This window comes from Mus caroli, unplaced genomic scaffold (assembly GCF_978045245.1).
Source record: "Mus caroli unplaced genomic scaffold, Mus_caroli_1 scaffold_20, whole genome shotgun sequence".
Taxonomy (NCBI): domain Eukaryota; kingdom Metazoa; phylum Chordata; class Mammalia; order Rodentia; family Muridae; genus Mus; species Mus caroli.
The window spans coordinates 11,276,985-11,296,601 of NW_028227275.1; positions in this window are offsets into that span (position 1 = coordinate 11,276,985).

A 19,617-nucleotide genomic window follows, 5' to 3' on the forward strand; every position below is an offset into this window, starting at 1 on the left:
AAAAGAGTATATTAGTTTATAAGTCAATATATACAGTATGAACATCTAAGGACTGACATGCATGGATAATTGATCTATGAATAAGGGAAAAGTGCCAAGTTTTATATCCAAATGAATTTCAGGTGTTTTTGACTATCAAATTATCAAGAAGGGGCTCTTTGGTTCTGCACTATATTCCCTTTAGTGTAGAATTTTTGTGATCATATCTTCTAAACGTTGCATAGAGAAACCCTATATGTAATATTTCTCTCTCTATTTTCACGGTATTTTTCCTTAGATCTAGTCTGTGGAGAATACCAGTCCTCCCTAGAACTCGTTTCATAGCCCAGCATGCTGACTAGAAACACATGGAAATAAATTCTCCTGCCTTTACCTCCTGCCTTTACCTAACTGGGATTACAAACATGAGCCACCCAGTGCATCGGCACTTTTGAAATTATTTATGGCAGTTTGATTTTTACCATGAATTGAGGGAAAGAATCCCTCTCTGTTGAATCTATTTGGGGATTTATGAGATTCACAGATCTGCATGTTGGTTGGTCTTTTCCCCAAGACTTGGGAAAGTTTTAGCAAGCATTCTATTGTGTATAATCTGTGCATTTCTCTACTTCCTCTCTTCATCAAAATGTGAATGACTGTGAACCTACCTAGGTCTCAGAGTCCTAAACACTGTCTACTATTGTTTCCTATGATTGGGTAAAAAAACAAGATTTAACTTTAAGTTCATTGGCTCTTCAGCCTGTTCTTACCTGTTATGGAGGAGCTCAATTGATTTTTTATGACACTAGATTTATTCTTTAGCTCATAAATTTATTATATATTGGTCTTTTCAGAGTACTATTTCTTGGCTGAATTTTTCATTCATATTGTGATTTATTTTTCTATTGTGCTGTGCAGCATATTTGCACTCTCTTATCTTACATAATTTCCTTAAGATCATTATTATTTTAACTTTCTTCAGATAAATTCTACCTCAAGTTTGCACTTCAACTGATTTCCTTTTCAAGAATCCAATATGAAAAAAAATAAAATAAAAAGATCTTCCACTCTGAGCTGAGCTTGAATACTAAGAGACTTCAAAACTACCTATACAGTGACAAACTACGTCTATCAAGACCACACCTATTCCAACAAGGCCACACTTCCTAGCAGGCTACTTCCCATGGGTCAAGCATATTCAAACCACACACACACAAAGGGTCACCATATCATGGAGAAAGACAATAAACACAATCTTGGCAAGCTTATCAAGGCCAGGATGAACATTAGAACTAACCACCCATGTGTGCTGTGTCCTCCTTTGATATGGTTCCTGAGGCAGGAAAGTGTATTGGAAACCCGTAAGACAGTTCTCACTATAAAATCCAGCTGGTTTAATATATCAACATTGGTTTATTAATATAAGAAGTGTATCTCAGTAATATATGATGCTAGTAACAGGAGAAACAGTTTGTGTGTATGTACATGTGGTGTGTGCACATGTGTGTGGGTATGTGTGTTTTGTGTGTATGTGTGTGTGCATGGTATGTATGTGTGTGTGTGTGGATATATGTGTATGTATGTGGTGTGTGCATGGTGTGTTTGTGTGTGTATATATGTCTGTGGTGTGTGTGTATGCCTATGTATGTGTGGAGTATGTATGTGTGTATATGTGTAGTATGTATATGGTATGTGTATGTGTGTGTGTGTGTATGTCTGTGGTGTGTGTGTAGAATATGTATGTGTGTGTATATATGTATTGTCTGTATGGTATGGTTATGTGTATACCTGTGTGTGTGGTATATGTATGAGTGATATATTTGGGAGGGGTGTGTGTGTGTGTGTGTGTGTGTGCATGCAGTATACCTATGTGTGTCACCCTTCTGGAGGCCAGAGGAGAACTTCATGAAGTTGACTTTCTGCTTCCAGCTCTACGTGCATTTGCAAAAGTCAAGCTCAGGTTGTCAGGTTTTCATGATAAGCAATTTAGCAATTGAGTCAGTTTACTAGTCCTCTCAAATGGATTTTATTTGGGAAAAGATTCTACGAATGACAGTAAAATATTTAAGTTAAATCTGTAGTGTAACTATGAATTGTGCTTAAAAGTGAAAAATACAGTTTTAAAAGAAACGAGTAATTCCAGTAAGGATTGATTCTACAGCTGGTGCCAGCACTGACATTTGGAAGTGCTTTAAGGATGCTCATAGTGTTAAGGTTCTTAAAGAGTTACAGCTGGGAAAGCAGGATTTTCTTCAAACGGGTCTGTGTGGGAATTGAAAGGACAAGAATCGATTTGAGAAAGAGGAAAAAAGGAACAAAAGTTTATATGAAACTGGCCACATGTTAGGACTCTTGAACGGATCTATGTGTCCTGAGAGTTTATTATGCTATTTTCTATGTCTCTGTAGATATTTTAAATATTGTATTACCAAAAGTACCTAGTTGCATTTAGAAGAAATATGTGTTGGAGAAAACAGAGAAGCCAGCAAATATATTAGACAATCCACCAGCATTTATTTGGGGGAAAGTGGTGTGAATATATTTTGAGTTTTATTCTTAAGTCTTTGCAATGCTGGAAGAGTTTATGACCTAAATGGCTTTAGATGTCTCAGCAAAGAATGCAGTGCTCAATTCTAAGATGGTTTCTAAGGGCAATGGGACGTCTATGGAAAATATTTGATTTCACTAGCTTCAAACCATTTCATTTGGAAGCATTTTTGTCTCAAAGCATCCATTTTAGTGGTCTACTAACCAATTCATAATCCACTGAGTGAGTTCATGGGTGAGATGAAGTAGGATTCTATCTTCTCAATGAGCTTGAAGTTATTTCTGCAAAAACAGACAAAATGGATTTTTCTTCACTTAAAGTGCTTTTCTACTCATTAATGTGCATGCATGCGAATACACATCAAGAGCGCGTGCACGTGCGCGCGCGCACACACACACACACGGGGGGGGGTATGGCATTTTTCTCTCTCAATTTTTACTTGGCAAGACAATCATTAAGAATTGCTTTATGAACATTTGCAAGGGATCAGTAACTGGTGCCTAAATTCATGGCTAGTCTACAGAAGCCAGCTGTGCCCTGAATGGGATTTTGTCTTAGCTTGATACTAAGTTAGTTTTTATAGGTAAGTGAGTTTTCTATGATCAGTTAGGATGAGTTGATTTCCTTCTTTCTTTTTTATTTCTTTATTTGGCTTTTACAGAGCTAGAGAGTGGCAATTTGAGAAGAAAGGCTAAGTTTTCTTTGGGAAAATTACAAATAATCATTGTGTCATCTAGATAATAATAACTGTACTATATGAGGTCATGTGAAAATGAAAATTTTATTACTTTTAATTTTTGGAGAATATGGGTATGTGTCTGGAAATAGTAAAGACTTCATCTTCTACTGACCTTGCTTATACCCACCCCCATTTCTTCTTTTTCTCTCCCACCCCTGTTTCCTTTCTGCTCCAGCCCTCTGAATATGATTCCTTTCAACATCCCTGATTTGTAAGCAAATTTCCCATAGTCACAATATTTATCAAAAGTAGAAAGTACCTATAACCTCGACCAACTTTTCTCACATTCTCAGTATTTTTCTCTATTCTCAAATGTCTTTATCACACCTTGTTTGCATGATCCCTGTAGAAAAGTGTAGTATGTGGGAAGAAAAGTTTTCAAAATAGTTGTGTATGCTTTTTCACATGTGCACTCATGAACAAATGTATGGATTTGTGCTGATAAAGTGCTGGTAAGTAGATTTTAAAAACAGGAGTTTGAAAAATGTGTAGTTACTGAAAATGTGTATGTGACCATTGACAAATAATTTCATCATAAAAATTTACCATTTGTGCATACAGTTATTACTCTCCTGAATGAACAAAGAAACATCTTCCTTAGCTTATAATCTAATATGATGCTATCTCATGTTACAGATTAAATACTAATGTTGGCATTCAATGCTCTGCCTCCATTTTCCATCATCTTACAATGTTCCCCTCCATAATCCATGCTTACTCTTTTATTGAACATGTCCTAAACTTTTGTCTTTTTATGTCAGTTCTAGAAATATCTTCCTCCTTACTTGCTTCATTTGTCTGCTCCAAGCTGCGATTTATGGGAACAGACTTATCTTTTCTCTGCCTTCATAATTTCTCATAAGTGCTTCCTGAGGCAACCATGTGTTCTAATAATTCAGTATAGTTTTAAAATCAAACATGCATAACAGATGGACCAACTGACCCATTTCCTTGAAATTCCAGGCCATCCTGTCCTCTGAATTCAGAATTTCTTTCATTTACTACTTGCTTTGAGTCAGCGTGTTATTCTTCTGACATTGTAGTCTCATGTTATTCTAGCCATATGAATGAGAATAAAGTAGACAGTTATTCTTTATATATATATATATATATATATATATATATATATATATATTATTAGGTATTTTCCTCATTTACATTTCCAATGCTATCCCAAAAGTTCCCCATACCCTCCCACCCACCCACTCCCACTTTTTGGCCCTGGCGTTCCCCTGTACTGAGGCATATAAAGTTTGCATGTCCAATGGGCCTCTCTTTCCAGTGATGGCAGAATAGGCCATCTTCTGATACATATGTAGCTAGAGACACGAGCTCCGGGTGGTACTGGTTAGTTCGTATTGTTGTTCCACCTATAGGGTTGCAGATCCCTTTAGCTTCTTGGGTACTTTCTCTAGCTCCTCCATTGGGGGCCCTGTGATCCATCCAATAGCTGACTGTGAGCATCAACTTCTGTGTTTGCTAGGCCCCTAGACAGTTATTCTAATGTGAGCCAAACACTTGAGAGAATCTCTGGACTTGTGGCTCATTACAGACAAACACAGGTAACAGATATGATTCTACTTGTCGCTTGGGTTTCACAGGTGCACATCAAATTCTGACAACTGCAGTGAGAGGAAAAAAAAAAAAAGAATGCTCCATTTGGGCCTTTGGGTTCTAAAGGCAGAAAGAATATGCCTACTAGTTTTATAAATAAAAGTAATTTATGGTTAGAGTACAGAAGGTCAAAAGTTCATACAAGCTCCTTCCATGGGAGATTTTCATACTCTCTTATACCAACTGGTCTCTGCATAGGGTTGCGTTTGTGTAGGATGCAAGGGCCATGGATGTATCAGTGAAATTCTCAGTAGAAATTTCTTTATAGTTTTGAGTACTTATGTACTGATTATATTTTTTTGTTCTCAATTCTTTTCAAAGGAAATAATTCTTAATCCATAGCCATGAGAAGAAAGCCTCCAACTCAAGTCATTTTGGCCAAATTAATTAAAACAAGCAATTAATTAAAGCGAGCCTTTTGTTCGTGAATAAAGGCTGCCTTTCCTAAGGCAGGCTTCAAGAGGTCAGCATTGGATGCGGTTAAGATAAGGTTTTTATAGATCAGAGGTAGAGGGTTTCCAACATGGGGATTTGGCAGAAAAATAGACAGGATTTCAGAAGCAGAACATAAGAATGTCGTTGTAACAGGTGGTCATAGCAAACTTTGAAAACAAAGTTAGGCTTGCTTGAAGGATTTCTGCTTCCTGTGGACATAGTGCATCACACCCCTCTTCACCTAGAGAATGGGTAGGGCTGTGATGAACTGAAGTTATTATGGCATGAGAAAGATTACTTCCATGTTTAGTTTATATTTGAATATCAAGTATTTTTTCCTTTTAGCCAATTAAGACAGCAGCCAGCTTTATGAGGGATGTAAAGAAATGCCGGAAGCTTTTGGGATCTATATGGTCAATAAGATTTGAGGACTGCCCTCTATTCAACAGTCAGCTCTAAGTTCTTCCTCATTCATACAGCCAGAGTGAATATTCCAAATACCTACTTGAGCTTGAAATTTGATCCTTCCCTCCGCCCAGCACTGAGATGAGAACATAGCCTATAGGACTTGGAGATTCTAGCATCCTAACACCAAAAGCAAAATGCCAAGATAAGTCACATCTGACTGTGTGATATCTACTGACTGAGGAAATAAATGTACTGTGATAACTTTCTTATGCAGAAGTCGAAAATTGACAAAGTCAGACCCGATAGAAACTATTTTACTGACAGATTATTTTACATGGTACTTATTTGTCTAAACCAGGTAATTAATACATGGTAGCTTATTTAAATAAGCAAAGACATGGTGACCTGACTGGACAGCTGAGTACAGGAACAGAAAGAACTTTCACTCACTGTAACCCGAAACCAAACTTTTCATGAAAAAGGAAACTTTTCTGTTATGTCCTCACAGGCTCTCCCTGTAATACACTGCCTTGCTTTTTCTTCTTGCTGCGTCTCATAAATTTTCATCATAAAGATGAGAGGGCAATCTTCATTCCTTATCAATGAAAGTATTGTTTCCCATTCTGCATTCTCCAAGGATCACTTCTGAAAAGTGACAAAGGAATTCATTACTGAAGCTGGGCTTCTGGGACTTGATAATTTATTCCCCTTGTTATTCAGTGTTCAGTGGGAGAGCTAAAGGCAGCCTTCTCAATCTTTAGAGTCAGACAATGATACAATGTAATTCCAATCAGTGTCTAGATGGAAGGTGTCATTCCACATAATGCAGAATTCAATTAAGTACATTGGTTGAATAAGGTCTGCATCACTGTTAAACGGGCCCAACTGTCAGAATGACACTACTCCATCACTTTCTTTGGTCAATTTTATTTCTCTGTTCCAGCACTATTAAAATGAAATTTTGTGAATTTTTCTTGATATATTTACTAGCATACTACAAATTTTTCTACAGTCATCTATACAGTAAGAATGGAAAGGTTAATTGGTACATGAAAAATCATTAATAAAAGGTTACTGGGCATATTAAATATATTTAAAACTGTCACATAGCATCAAGATGCAGCAATGTGATTTCACAAAAGATGGTATTTAACTAGCATGTTGGCTAACTTTTCCAAATGGCGCACATGTCGCCTCTGAAGATCTGATTGATTCTGGGTGAAATAACTTCCCGTGAGATTTGGATATGGACCTGTGCAATGATTTGGTTCTGAAATGTTCCCCATAGATGCCAGCATGGGAACCCAGTAGGTGGCGCTTCTCTGAGGCAGCTTTCAGAGGTGAGACATTGATGAAGGACAAGTTACAAGAGGTAGGCTTTAAGATGAAAAGTCCTCAGTACTTCCAGTTTGCTCTATGCTTGCTCTGGGTTTGACATCCAAGATGGGAACTCTCAGCCTCCTGCCTCTGTCCATGATATTTGCTGACATGCTGTCCCTATATTTAATGGACTCCAACTCTCTGGAATGGTGAGCTAAATTAAACTTTTCTTTTGGAAATGGCCTTGTTTTATCACAGCAACAAAAAGGGAACTAATATAATCTACTGGCCAGCCATCACTTTTCCACCACAGAATTGACCTATGTTCAAAAGAAAATTACGTTCCTTTAAAAGTCAAGTGTGCTGCACACTGAATGCCTGCATGTGGTAGTGGGGTGTACCAGAGAGAAGGAGTGTGCAGATGGATAGGCAGGCACACACTGCATTTTATTCTCTTGGCCAGTACTCCTCACTCTCCCAGGACTCTTGCTGTGTCGATGACTGTACAGAAGTTTTGAAACTGAGAAGAATATCTTCTGACACTAATTAACTAATAATTAATTAATAAAACCTTTCAAGATTGGTTTGGTTGTTTTGTCTCTGCAGCATTCCCAAACATGTTTTAGCATCAGGTAGTCAGTTCTGCCAAAAAAAGGAATTTAGAATCCTTTTCTAAAGGATTGGATGAAATCCACAAATCCACGTAGGGAGCACTGTTACTTAACAGTCAATATAGGGTGTTGCGCGTAATAATTAAAAAGCAATCCACACTATGGCCGGCTATGCTCTGGTACCGCAGTGTCCCCTCCCCCGTTGGGAGCTGTAAGACTCTGGTATTCCCTTTTTCAATTCTCCTGCCTCTGAACCTCAACCACTAGTATCTTCCCAGCAATCTGACCCCAGCACCTAGCTGTCACAAATCCCCGTAACCCAGTAAAATCAAAACTCTAGAGGCTTGTAATTTATCAGTCAGATTTATATCAGTAAATTCTTAACTCAAAACACCCACACAATGAACTCAGAGCCAAGTGATATTGATACAAGCTGCCTACCTTAGATTGGACAAATTGTCCTATATTATTCTATCCCTTCTATGATATCCATAGCTACCTGTGACTATTTCAGGCCATGTGAATCTAGTTGACCCTCTTCCTCCATCTTCTCTGTCCTTCTGTCCTATCAGTCCTGTCTCCAAAACTCCCTGCCTGCCTTCTTTTACTGCTGCCCTATCACAGGCTCTAGCCATATCTTTTGCCTGCCCTCAGTTCTTGAAGACCTTTTACATATTTGTCTTTGTTGCTTTATTTCCATAATATTTTGTAGTTTTCAGTGTATAAAATTTTCCCTATATGTGTTGTGTTATATGCACACATTTGCAATCACATGTAGGGACATAGATGGGGATATCCGGTGGCCTGCTCTGTCATTCTGCATAATCCCTTTGTAACAAGATCTCTTCCTGAAAATAGAGCAATGTTGGCATCCTGTTATCACAGTGTCTTTCCTACCTCTGACCCCAAGTTCCTAAATTAAAGATATGTGTGCCACACCTAGCCTTTTATGTGGATGCCAGGGATTCACACTAATGTTAGCACTCTAGTGCCACATGCCTCTTATCCACAGAGCCATCAATCCATCACCAAGTCCTGTGTTCTTGTTCAATAATATATACATAATTAATTTTAATGTTACTATAGATGAAAGAATATTGTTAATTTAATTTTCAGAATTTCATTTCTAGTATTTAAAAATCTCACTGAAATTTAAATGTGTGTATTATGTCTTTAAGCCTATATAACTTATTATTTATGGATTTTAAACATTTGGACAAATTCCACAGGATTCTCTATGAGTAAACTCAGGTCATTTACAAATAGAATTTCTTTTTTGTGCCTAATATTCTTTTACTTGCCCAGTTTTCTTTTCTGTGTGGGGTTTAGGATAAAATTGAATGAAATGGTGAGAAAGAACCTTGATGCTGATTTTGAAGAGTCCTCACTTAGCACAAGATTTTTGGTGTTATGTAAAATTTTCTTTATGTTTATTTATTTTAAGTATGTGTATGTGCATAGCTGCATGTGTAGGAGGTACTTCTTTTATCCTGAGACTTCTAGGAGAACTCAGGTCTTAGGGCTTGGTAGCAAGATCCTTTACTCAATGTGCCATCTTTGCTTGCTTAGATGTATTTCTTTAAGAAAGTCTCTCTTAATTCTGTGCATTGAGTGCTTAAAAAAAAAAAAGATCTATTTATTTATTTCATGTATGTGAGTACACTGTCACTGTCTTCAGACACACCAGAAGAGGGCATCAGATCCCATTACAGATGTTTGTGAGCCATGTGGTTGCTGGGAATTGAACTCAGGTCCTCTGGAAGAGCAGTCAGTGCTATTAACCGCTGAGCCATCTCTCCAGCCCACATGGAGTGCTTTTTTGGTAAAGAAATATCATGTCTTACAAAATGATTTTCTTCATCTACTTGGATGTTCCATCTTTTTGCTTCACATTTATAGTGTTCTTCTCGCATTTATGTCAACAGGGTGTGTCATACTGATTGACTTTCATATTGGAAGTTGGTCTACAGTTCTTGAGACAAAAATCCACTGCTATGCTGTACACTGTTTAAAAACACAAGGCTATATTATCTTCATCATCTCTCATGCTAACATTATCAAGAATATTGCTCTACCATGGGTTATTTTGTGATATTTCTTGCTTTCATGGGTCAACAATGGCCTTGACACATGAGTTAGAAGTTTTTGATGGTATAATTTTGGCACACATTAAGAAGGATTTGTCTTTATTTCTTCCTTTACCAGGTTATCATGGAGTAGAGCATTGTTCAGCTTCCATGTGTATCTGTGTTTTCCATAGTTTTTTTTAGAACTTAAAATCAGCCATAGTTCATGGTGATCTGATAGGATGCATGGGATGATTTCTATCTTCTTGTATCTGTTGAGGCCTGTTTTGTGATGAATTATATGGTCAATTATTTGGATTAGGCACCATGAGGTGCTGAGAAGAAGGTATATTCTTTTGCTTTAGAATGAAATGTTCTATAAATATCTGTTAGACCCATTTGGTTCATAACTTCTGTTATTTTTACTGTGTCTCTGTTTAGTTTCTGTATCCATGATCTGTCCATTGCTGAGAGTGGGGTGTTGAAGTCTCTCACTATTATTGTGTGGGGTGCAATATGTGCTTTGAGCTTTAATAGTTTCTTTTATGAATGTGGGTGCTCTTGCATTTGGAGCATAAGATGTTCAGAATTGAGAGTTCATCTTGGTAGATTTTTTTTTCTTTGACCATATGACGTGTCCTTCTCATTTTTGATAACTTTTGGTTGAAAGTTGATTTTATTCGATATCAGAATGGCTACTCATTTCTTGGGACCATTTGCTTGGAAAGTTGTTTTCCAACCTTTTACTCTGAGTCACTGAGATGCATTTCCTGTATGCAGCAAAGTACTGGGTTCTGTTTATGTGTACAGTCTGTTAGTCTATGTCTTTTTATTGTGGAATTGAGTCCATTGATGTAAAGAGATAACGAAGACACATCATCCCAAAACTTATGGCACACAATGAAAGCAATGGTAAGAGGAAAACGCATATCTCTAAGTGCCTCCAAAAAGAAACTGGAAAGAGTTTACACTAGCAGCTTGATAGCACACCTGAAAGCTTTGCAACAAAAAGAAGCAAATACACCCAAGAGGAGTAGACAGCAATCAAACTGAAATCAGGGCTGAAATCAAGCAAATAGAAACAAAAAGAACTACACAAGAATCAACAAACCCAGGAGCTGGTTTTTTTTTTTTTTTTTTTTTTGAGAAAATTAACAACATAGATAAACCATTAGCCAGACTAACCAGAAGGCACAGAGACAGGATCCAAACTAATAAAATCAGAAATGAAAAGGGATTTTAAAATGCATGGTATTGTTACAGTGACAGGCATGTAGATCAATGGAATAGAATTGAAGACCCAGAAATTAACCCACACACCTAATGATCTTTGACAAAGGAGCTAAAACCATCCAGAGGAAAATAGACAGCATTTTCAACAAATGGTGCTGGTTCAACTGTCAGTCAACATGTAGAAGAATGCAAAGTGATCCATTCTTATCTCCCTGTACAAAGCTCAAGTCCAAGTGGATCAAGGACCTTCACATAAAACCAGATACACTGAAATTAATAGAAAAGAAAGTGGGGAAGAGCCTCGAGCACATGAACACAGGGGAAAATTTCCTGAAAAGAGAATACCAATGGCTTTTAAAAGCGTTAAGGTCAAGAATCATCAAATGGGACCTCATAAAAAGCTTCTGTAAGGCAAAGGACACTGTCAATAAGACAAAATATGTACAAAGAACTCAGGAAGTTAAACTCCTGAGAATCAAATAACCCTATTAAAAAATAGGGTGCAGAGCTAAACAAAGAATTTTCAATTGAACAAAGAAATTTCAATTTTCAATATCTAATGGCTAAGAAGCACCTAAAGATATGTTCAGCATCCTTAGTCATGAGGGAAATGAAAACCAAAACATGCCTCTGATTCCACCTCCCACCAGTCAGAATGGCTAAAATCAAAAACTCAGGTGACAGCAGATGCTGGTGAGGATTTGGAGAAAGAAGAACACTCCTCCATTGTTGGTAGAATTGCAAGCTGGTACAACCACTCTGCAAACCAGTCTGGCGGTTTCTCAGAAAATTAGACATAGTCTTACCTGAGGACTCAGCTATACAACTCTTTGGTATATACCCAGAAAATGCTCCAACATGTGATAAGGACACATGGTCCACTATGTTCATAGCAGCCTTATTATAATAGCCAGGAGCTGGAAAGAACCCAGATGTCCCTCAACAGAGGAATGGATACAGAAAATGTGGTACTTTTACATAATGGAATATACTCAGCTATTAAAAACAATGCATTCATGAAATTCTTAGGCAAACTAGAAAATATCATGAGTGAGGTAAACCAATCATAAAAGAACACACATGGTAGGCACTCACTGATAAGTGGATGTTAGCCCAGAAGCTGGGAATACCCAAGGTACAATTCACAGACCACATGAAATTCAAGAAGAAGAAGAAAGACCAAAGCGTGTGTGCTTTGGTCCTTCTTAGAAGAGGAAGAAAATACTCATAGGTGCAGCCTCCCCCTCAGCCTGAAGCAGGCTGAGCCAGACCTCAACTTTGCTGCCACTAAGGAGATTACCTAAAATGGAGCCATCCTAGATCACTCTATTATTCAGCCACTGTCACTGTTCCTCTTCAAGATACTGCTACCTGCTGGGAGGCCGCCTAGCTATTCCTGAGATCACACCCTATCCTGTACGTGGTCACCTGCAGCTGGGCTCCAAGGATGAATTTGTGGGAATGGGCCTTCCCACTCCTTTATAAGCGCATTTGCCATTAAACATTTGAGCCTTGAACAGACCAACGTGTCTTGGTTTCCATTATTTCTCAACCCGCCTAGGTTCCCTCTTCTCTTTCAGCTCCGGTTGACTCCCAGGCTCGAATCCGAACATGAGAGCCACAGGCGGGCCCCAACACAAAGGAGCAAATATGGAGATAAACTGTAGAACAGAGACTGAAGGAAAGACCATCTAGAGACTGTCCTGCCTGGGGATTCATCCCATATACAGTTACCAAACCCAGACACTATTGCAGATGTCAAGAAGTACATGCTGAAAGGATCCTGATATGGCTGTCTCCTAAGAAGCCCTGCCAGAGCCTTACAAATACAGAGATGCATGATCGCAGGCAACCATTGGTCTGAGAGTGAGGTCCTCAATAAAGGAGTTAGAGAAAGAACTTAAGGAGTTGAAGGAGTTTGCAGCCCCATAGGAGGAACAACAATAGGAACCAATCAGACCCCCCAGAGCTCCCAGGGACTAAGCCATCAACCCAGGAGTACACATGGCTCCAGCTGCATATATAGCAGCGTATGGCCTTGCTATCAATGGGAGGAGAGGTCCTTGGTCCTATGAAGGCTCAAAAGATGCCCCAGTGTAGGAAAATCAAGAATGGGGAGGTGGGAGTGGGTGGGTGGAGGAACACCCTCATAGAAGCAGGGGGAGAGAGGATGGAATAGGGGGTCTCCAGGAGGGGGAGAAAGAGGAAGGGGAAAACATTTGAAACGTAATAAAGAAAATATCCAATAAAAGAGAGAGAGAGAGAGAGAGAGAGAGAGAGAGAGAGAGAGAGAGAGAGAGAGAAGAAGAAGAAGAAGAAGAAGAAGAAGAAGAAAAAGAAGAAGAAGAAGAAGAAGAAGAAGTAGAAGAAGAAGAAGGATTTGTCATAATACATTTTTAAACAAAGGGTAGACCCTACTAGTGAGTCTATAGGTAAGTGTTACTTTGTGACAAGAATATACTTATTTCTTTAAATTATTAATTAAATTAGTAAATCATTGATTTAAGCTCTTATTCCCAACCAATGGACAGAAGCAGGTGACCCCTGTGGTTGAATTAGGGAAAAGCTAGAAGCAGCTGAGGAGGCAGGTGACCCTACAGGAAGACCAGCAGTCTCAACTAACCTGGATCCCGATATCTCTGAGACACTGAGCCATCAACCAGGCAGCAAATACCAGCTGATATGAGGCCTCAGAGGACTCATGTACAACAGAGGACTGCTGTGGGAATGGACTCAGTCAGAGAAGATGCACTTAACCCTCAAGAGACTTGAGGCCTCAGGGAGTGAGGAGGTCTTGTTGGGTGGGCTTATGGGGATGGAGACATCCTCTTGGAAATGGGGGAGGAGGTAGGGATGAGTGGACTGGGAGTGGGATAAAGTCTGAATTGAAGAAAAAAAAAGATTAAAGAATAAGTAAAATTTTAAACTCTTATTTTATATCTATTAGAATTTTTATTTTAAAAATAGTTTTAACATTTTTTTTAGATTTTCAGAAATTTATCTGTGTCATTTAAGTAAGTCATGTTGTTATTGACAAGCAATTATTCATAAATTTCTTATCTTGCCTAAGGTTGATAGCATTGTTCTGTCATCATCCATCCCACTTTTAAGAATTTGAGGAGTCCTCTGCTTATGCGGTCCACCTACTTTGTTAATTTTATTGATGCAAGAATGTAAAACAATTGTTAGGTTGACTTTCTCCATATAATCTATCACCAATTACAGTTATTTATCTCTAGGATTTGTGATTTCCTGATTCTGCTTGCTTGGGGTTTTAGTTATCTCTTTCTATGACAGACTACTACAGAAGAGGAATAGCTTTTTGGTGTGAGATCTTTATTTTTTTAATAACTATAATTTTATTTTAATGACTTTCTTTGCTGGATGCATTAAGTTTTGTCTTAAATGGCCTTACTTTCATCATCTAAAAACACTTCTCAATTTCAGTGTAATTTTTATGTGCGTGTGTGATCTAATACAAAGTTTTGAGTTTTCCAATTTTTTTTCCTTCTTCTTTTAACCCTTAATTCCATTCTCTTGTGGTTTGAGAAATTCCTTGTATGGGATTATGTTCTTTAAGAAATAGCATGACCTATATTATAGTCTTCTAGGGCAGTTCATGTGCATTGAAAAGAGTGAATTCTGTTGGTAAGTGGGCTTTTTATCAACATGTCAGGCCTAATTGGATAGAAGAATTCCTGTTAGATATTGGTGATTAGATATTGGTGATGCACACCTGGATTGTTGTCAGACATAATGTTGAGATTGCTAGTAAACTATAACTAAAACTATAACTGCTCATGTGATTACAGTCCCAGAACTTGGAAGGCAGAGGGGGGTGGGTTAGAGAAGGAGACAGACACATAGAAGAGAAAAACAAAAAGAGAGATTTTTAATTACAAAGTTTGATTTTAACCTTTGGATAATTTGTTAGTACCATTTCGATGAGAAGGTGATTGTACATTTTGTGTAGAGGAATGAATGGAATATTCATCTCATTCTATTCTTGAAATCCTCTAAAGTTTTCATCCACTGGAGAACTATTTATATCTAATTCTGTCTCTTCACACTGTATTTTCTTTTGCCTAAAAGCAGAATTAATACTGCATCAAAATGGTCAAACTTGTTAAGTTATGTTTTCATATGGGTCATGTGTGTCTGGAATATTTTAAGTTTTGGTACTGATTCTATCCTACTACCCCCAAACTTGTGCTACCCTGTTATGAAAAATATTTATCTAAATATTGGGAAAGTCCTTGTGACTATGAGACATGAAGCTATATTTTTTTGAGTCTTCAGAAGCTCAAGTTGTTGATTATGCTCAGGCTATCATCAAATAAGTTATTTCCAATAACTGAATCTCAATTCTATTTGATATACTGGCTGATATAAGCATATACCGACTCTTAGGATAATATTGTATGTGTCAATAAGGCAATGTTATGGAATATACTCCTGAATTCATTTTCTGAGTCATTTTTCAATGTGGCAGTTTCTCAGAAACAGATCTGCTTAAGGCTTGCCCTAAGAATGGAAGTCTTAAAATGAAAATATTTGCCCATCCTTGCTTAGCCTAGAGGATCTATTTACTGGAATGAAAAGGACTTTGAACAAAAAATAAGAGAACTACATTGTCAGTTCAGTCAGGCTGTTGGGTTGCTACCCAGCTCTTCAAATGATCACATATGTCAGCCTCCATAAGCAAAGTAGTGGTGTGGGAAAAATGACACTGAAAAGTCATTTCCAATCCTAGCTTCTCAGAACTCTCATTAAACAAAAAGAGGATTCATCTTATGAATCCTTTATATATCATATTAACCAAATTAACATTGGTTTATCAGATATAATTTGTTACTTTATTTGTTTTATATATATGTGCATATATATGCATATATATATATATATATATATATATATATGTATTTTGGAAAGAAATGTTGAAGGTCCAGGTTAGTTGAACCTCTTGAATTTCCTATTTTATTTCTATTAATGATTCTTCTTAAAGGGGAACATTTTTAGTTTCAGAAGGCAAGAATTCTACATGACTTTAAAGCTTCAGCATATGTTATCTAAGTTTTCAAAATCCAAGTCAGGCAAACAACTGCCTAGAATAACATTTTAAAACCCTATGTTTATATTTCTCTTAGAGCTTTGATATTAACATCCCAACATAGGACAGCATCTATTAAAATACAGAAACAATTAAATTAACTCTTTTCCTCAAGTAATTAGTTTAGAGGCCAAATTCAAATATGACTATGTCATTGTTTCCTTTTTTATTAGATATTTTCTTTGTTTACATTTCAAATGCTATCCCGAAAGTTCCCAATACCCTCCACCCACCATACTCCCCTACCCACCCACTCCCAGTTCTTGGCTCTGGCATTCCCCTGTACTGGGGCATATAAAGTTTGCAAGACCAAGGGGCCTCTCTTCCCAACAATGACAGACTCGGCCATCTTCTGCTATGTATGTAGCTAGAGACACGAGCTCCAGGGGGTACTGGTTAGTTCATATAGTTGTTCCACCTATAAGGTTGCAGACCCCTTCATCTCCTTGGGTACATTCTCTAGCTCCTCCATTGGAGACCTTGTGTTCCATCCTATAGATGACTGTGAGCATCCACTTCTGTGTTTGCCAGGCACTGGCATAGCCTCACACAAGACAGCTATATCAGGGTCCTTTCAGCAAACTCTTGCTGGTATATGCAATAGTGTAGGGGTTTGGTGACTGATTATGGGATGAATCCCCAGGTGGGATAATCTCTGGATAGTCCATTCTTTCGTCTTAGCTCCAAACTTCGTCTTTGTTACTCCTTCCATGGTTATTTTGTTCCCTATTCTAAGGAGGAATGAAGTATCCACATTTTGGTCTTCCTTCTTCTTGATTTTCTTGTGTTTTGCAAATTGTATCTTGGGTATTCTAAGTTTCTGGGCTAATATCCACTTATCAGTGAGTGCACATCAAGTAACTTCTTTTGTGATTGGGTTACATCACTAAGGAGTATGTTGCTAATACATAGCAGTCAGTAACATACAGTGTAGGTTTTTGCTGCCTCTTTTTTTTTCTTTTTTCTTTACAGATAACAGCTGATGTCTGCTATTTTACTTCTGGAAATATAAGTGTAAAATAAAAGAATAATACCCATCACTGGGGAGAGTTTGGCACGTTCAGCTTTAGACATCAGCATGTATTTTCCCAAAAGCATTGAATTTCTATATGTGATCCTTTACATTTATCTTTCAGGTAGATAAACATGGACGAGTATCAATATCTTAGAAATTTCTCACGTACTTGCCTTCATATGGTCCTTGGCTCCCATCTCTTCTCAGAAGTGTTTAAACAAGTCTCAGAACTCCAGGTGACTCATATTATGCTGCTTCTGAGCATTAACGTGCTGCAACCTGTGACTTACTTAAGCAGAACCAGGAATATTCTATAGGGCACCACTTCAAATTCCAGGAAAGCATCCATTCAGTTCAGGTACTTACTGCTATATGGCCTGCTAGAATGCAATTCCGATTATTTTATGTCTATGCAACATTGCTTCAGACCAAGAACAAAAGATTCATCTATCTCTGAAAGTTAATTTTTCAAAGGCATACTTGATCCTAACACTGAATTTAAAATGCTCTTTGAGAAGGCTCTTGGAAATAGCATAATACAAAATCAAAGACTCTCAACTACATGAAGTTTATTTCAGTTCTTTGAAGAAATTTGGCTAACAAGGAGACATTATTGCCCTTAAGAAAAATGTTTCAGAAGACAGATCTATAATTCTAAAAAACGTGCTATTCATGAGAAGTCAGTTAGTGGGGACGCATGAGTAAAGGTAAACCCTTTCCTCTTGGCACAGATGGCATTTTGGAGAATCTTATTCATGGGGAAAGGAGAGCCATATGTAAGGGTTTGGGGATGGAACACATGTCAAGAAAATGGCATCATATGGGCCTGATGGTGCTGGATGCATCGCTATTTCATAATACCAACCACTCACAGGTTCATTGTGACATCATGTTCAATCAACTGACTGGAAGGTCTTCTCTAGTAGTTTTCAGACAAATTGCACAGCAAAAAGTGTAGAAAATAAAATTATTATTGATAGTGAGTGAATTTGCTAAAGAGAAATATTATAAATGTTGAGACTTTATGTGGATAACATCTGGAAGAGATGAAAATTCAAAGAAATGAATTGCTACTTTGTGCTGCTTTTCCACTGGAGGTAAGTTCTGAATGTCGACTAATTCTACAACTTTTCTCATTTTGTGGGTTTGTTTTTTAAGACAGGGTCGCATGTATTTCAGCCATTTGACAAATCTACTATTTCCCTGAGACTGGCCTTGGACTCCTGATCCTCCTGTGTAAGTCTCAAAATGTTCATATTATATTTGCAAGTATAAGTGGTAGCTAAAATGATAAGAATAATAAATTATATCATGAAAGTTAACAAAACACTAGAATTCATGATTAACCAATCAATAAGAGTACAGGGACATCTCAAAAAGACAGAGTCAAGTAACCTAGACACTTGGATGCTCCCAGAGACAGAATCACCAATCAAAGAGAAAGATCAGACTTGACCTAGGTCCCCTGCACGTATGTAGCTGATGAGCAGATTGGTTTTCACACAGTCCCCCAACAACTGGAGCTGCCCCTGAGCTTGTTTGCCTGCCTGCCTATGGATCCTGCACACCTAAATGGATCACATTGTCTGGTTTCAATGAGAGAGGATGCACATAGTCCCACAGCAGCCACTTGACATGTAGGGATTGTGGATGAGAGATTAGGGGATAGGGGTGAGGGTTGGTGTTGGTGACAGTAGAGGGGACTTTCCCTTCCCTTTTGAGAAGGGGAATTTGTAGTGGGGTAGGATTTGCATGAGGAGGTACTAGCCAGAGAGGAAGTGCTGATATTGAGGTGTAAAATGAATAAATATGTAAATTAAAAATAAATAAGTAAATAAAAATAAATAGAAATGTTTGATATGTGTTCACAGAAGTAGTCTAAATAAGTTATTTTTCAGAAATATGAACTAAAGCAAAAGAAAAAAAAATCTACGTGTCCAGTTGACAAATCAAAGAACAGGTCTTTTTCTCTTATAAAATTACAAGAGAGAGGAAAGTAATTTTAAGTATTTTTCTCCTCCGAATTACATGTGTTTTGTGTAACATCATCACCTCTAAAATTATGCCTTATAGAATAAAACACTGAATACTTTGGAATTCAATAATATGTGTCAGTGTTCTGAGAAATGGAAATGAGTATCTTCAAAGGGACATGTGTTTTCAGTACAAAAGCCGTTGACAGCATGCACTGGCAAAATCCTGTGCCAGGAGAGGCAACATCCTCCACAGGGCTAAGCTCAGAACACACAGAGAGAAAGACCAGGATAGGCTGGCCGTTGTTCAAAGATTTCCCCAGACTGACTCAGATGTAAGAGAGTGTCTGGTGATCACAGGGTAAGGTACAATTCCCTGCGTGCAGCACACTTACATCTAGGATGTTTTACCAGGAGAAGGAAAAGAGTTGGAGAAAAAAACAAAACAACAACAGTTACTGATAGTGTGTGCATTTGATTGATTCCTTCATTTTGCTATGCACTTTTCCTTGGAGGCCTTGGTTAGGTTTTCTGTAAGCTATAGCAAGAAGGGGAAGAAGGTTCCT